Source organism: Zea mays, chromosome 3 (assembly GCF_902167145.1).
Source record: "Zea mays cultivar B73 chromosome 3, Zm-B73-REFERENCE-NAM-5.0, whole genome shotgun sequence".
NCBI classification, from domain to species: domain Eukaryota; kingdom Viridiplantae; phylum Streptophyta; class Magnoliopsida; order Poales; family Poaceae; genus Zea; species Zea mays.
The window spans coordinates 161,199,904-161,203,841 of record NC_050098.1 but is presented as its reverse complement, the minus strand read 5'-3'; positions in this window follow the sequence as shown (position 1 = coordinate 161,203,841).

The window sequence follows — 3,938 nt, the reverse complement described above, 5'->3', positions numbered from 1 at the left end:
CAAATTAACCTGAGCATGTCATATTGATTAACCAGAACATTATTGGGTAAAGAAGAGTGATCAAGGGCACAACTTGCCTCTAACTCGAATTTCTAGGTACTTCACCAAGTTGGTCTTCGGTGACTCGTAGCCACTAAATTCATAGTTACAGTTAAGAGGATATGATTTTTCCAAATATTTAGGTGATTAAACAATAAAAGATAACTTATATGTTAATAAATATAAATCATGTGGGAATTAATTAAACTTTAATATGAGATATAATTTGATTATAGTTGTATTTTTAGTCAGGTTATAATCATGAACAATTAACTTTGATCAGCAAGATAAATCAATAATCATAGGATAAACAATATAAAAGTAAGTAATATATTGTAAATAATGTTATTATTGCATAGACAAATTTAATACGAGACTAACGCAAATTGAACGGACTAAATCGGAGTTAAAATGAGCAATATATAGATTAATTTAGTTTTCAGTCATTTTTTGTAATTAAATCGAGCTCTAGGGACTTATTTGCAATTATCAAAGAGTGCTAGGTAATCATCTTACCGCACAGGTGGACGACGGGTTGATTAATATAGAGCACATGGTCTCTTTTGCAAAAATAAACGACCCAAGGGGTATGAGCTTTTGTGGACCAACGATAGTCTATGGTGCAGATTAGATCGAAATCTCGGTCGTTAGATCGAAGATCGACGATGGAGATTTTATGATAGTAGATCGAATTTCCCTCGCCAGATTGAATCGGACAGCCCACGGCCTCGCCCGAATCGGTAAGCGACCGATCCCATCACAGGCGTCGAATCTAAAATCAGCGCTCGAGATTAAAGGATCCTGCAATCTGATCTCGACCAACAAATTGGAGATCAATGGCTACGATTTTTTTTTATCACGATGGGGTATTTGAGACTCAATCGTGAGCGCTTATCACCGGATCGACAGCTAGGGCCATCTCTCCACCGCACGATCATGTTCACGCTGGAACTAGACTGCGGCATCCTGCCCACGGTGACAGGCCCACCGTCGAGCGGTGGCTGCTGCAAGGCTATGGATGAGATAAGTCTTTGATTGATGGCTTGGTGTTATGGCGGCATGTATTTATATAGGCTGAGAGGTGGGTGGTTACATGATAGATCTAATCTGGTACTTATTTGTTACAACCACATCATATATATTACGAACTCAACAAACTCGAAACCAAATATGTTACATGATAGATCTAATATGGTACTTATCTGTTACACTCCTATCATATCTATTAGAAACTCTAACAAACTTGAGACCAAATCCGTTACATGACAAATATAATCTTGTACTTATCTGTTACAATCCTATCCTATCTGTTAGGAACTCTAACTTATCTTTTTTATTTCAATAATATTGTTATTAATTTGTACTAATCATATTAGTCCTTCAATTTAAATAAATCTTAGAATATATTTTATTTAAAATTTAAAATTATTTTTTGGTGTTACACGCGAGGTGAAAGGAGTATTTTCTTAAATATGTTATTGTGTTATTCTAATTTATATCAACTTTACCTAAAGGGCGTCTTGTACAAACAAACCAACCAAACATACATCGATCCATTATATTAGCTTATATTCCTATTTTTTCTTTCTATTTTAAATTTAAAATTTAAGTCTAATCTAGAGATAAGTTAAATTTTCTATTTCAAACATAAATTGCAACAAAACAAAAACTTAACATTAATGCAAAACATTTTTATTAATTAATCTATCTATTTAAGAAAATGAAAATTAATAGAAATAATTCATGTAAGATGTTTTACAATAATAATTATTAAAAAATAATTCAAACACATACCCATATTTTACAAATACAGTAAAATAAATTTATAATCTTCACATATTTATTTAAAAGGATATACTTTTTATGTAAAATCTATATTAAGAGATAGTTTAACTTAATTCTTTTTTTGGAGAATAAATCTTTAACACAAAGAATAGTTCTCATAAGAATCTTTTAGGTAATCTATTATTTGAAAATATTTTTATTTAAATCATGAAATGAGTTTTCCTAATTTATCCATATTAGGATTTTTGGAGTGTTACAACCTTGTCCTTGGGACACTCAATGTGAACGTAGATTCTTTGGAACCGAACCTCCATAAACAAATCGCCTGTGTTCTTTTATGTTGTTCTTACTTGTGATTTGTTCTTCTCCTCTCTCTTACTCTAATTGCAATATTTCTCGTTCTAACGCCTAATTAGGGATAGAGCTTTTTTGTATCAAGTGATAAATTTTAGGTTTCGCTTATTCACCTCTCTAGACGTGCATAAACCCCTACAAAACTCTACTACGTGGATTGTCTCTCTTAGGGCTGATTTGGTGGATAAGGATCACGAGGGGATCTATGGGAGAAGAATTGCCTTGTTATTCAAATTTAAATAGCAAGGAGATTTCTCTCCCATAGATCTCCTCGTAATTCATATCCACCAAATCAGCCCTTAGGTATGTATCGATACCGTGATATCATAACACAACAACACACCCATGAGCATCTAGTCTGCCTTATCTATACTATACTTAAAGCACTAATTTCAACGGTCGTCTCGCGTTATCTTTTTACAAATAACCCGTCACAACTATTTCAAATTAATCCGCTGCACACATATAGATGGCCAAACGGCGGCTGGACCAGATGCCCGCGGGCCACAACTCCCGTCGGCCCATTTGATTAAATCAGCGTAAAATGTTAAAAAAATGTGCAGGAGGTGGGGTTCAAACCCATGTCTGATGGAAGAAGGGTGAGAGACACTGGGTAAAGCTGTCTAATCAGTAGAACATCATGCTCAAATATTTTTAATATTGAATATAAATTATATATATGTGTATACATTTTTTGTAAAATAAAAAATATAATCGTGTCATGCCGGACCAGCACTACAGGCCGATGCTACAGCCCAAGCACGACACGACATTCTTGGCTCTTGTAAGCATTAGGTCGTTTCTGAGACCACATTAGCGCAATTGACTCCATGATGTTTGAGGTTGCTGAATTGGATGTGGCAACAATGATTTGTCACGCTAACAGTAAAATGAAAGGTTATTCATAATTTATATGGAGCGCATCCAGTTTTTATTGATGCCTGACTTTAGCAATCATTCCATATTTTGATCTATCTTTTTTATAAGTTTGAGTTCATGTGATTTATTTTAGAAACTTGAGCTCACAAACTTTCTCTTGTTTGGTCTATGTATGGTGGAATTATGTCATTTTATAATCTCTATTCGTTCAGTCGTTGTGAACTCTCTTCTAATCGCTCACTTTATTGGTCGTGTTGTATCAAAACATATTGATGGAGTAAATAATAATATCAGTTAGTCAAATCAAAAAAATATTATATGGAGAGCAGATACAATCAATAAAAAATCTTGATTTTTTTGTTGGATAGTTTACATAGGTATTATTGTAAGGCGTCGCAATGCACGAACAACCTACTAGTTTTTATTTATGTACCATCAAAACATGCTGATGCATTGTAACAGAATATACGATTTGTCACGTGGTTACTTGAAATATTTACGTTCAAATGGTATTTTGTAATTTTATAATATCATTAGGCACCTATGGACTATGGTTCTAAGTTCTAACTCGTGCAATGCTATGAAAAGGACATAAAAGCTATTCTTTCGAGATCTTGATATAACTTGCCGGTTAGCTTTGGCAAAAAGGTGTCTACTTTTGAATTTTTTAATATGAAACCGCAGTACATATTTTTGATATATTCAAAAGATCAATAAAAAAATAAAAAATCAGAACCGACTTACTATACAGCAACTGTCTGCGACTGGGAGCCCAAGATAAAATAAAAAGAAATGTTTGGAACCGACCTAGTGCCCGTTTGGTTTCCTTCGAACGAATATAATTTGTATGAGCCGGAACGTTTCCTATGCTGGTTGCAGAG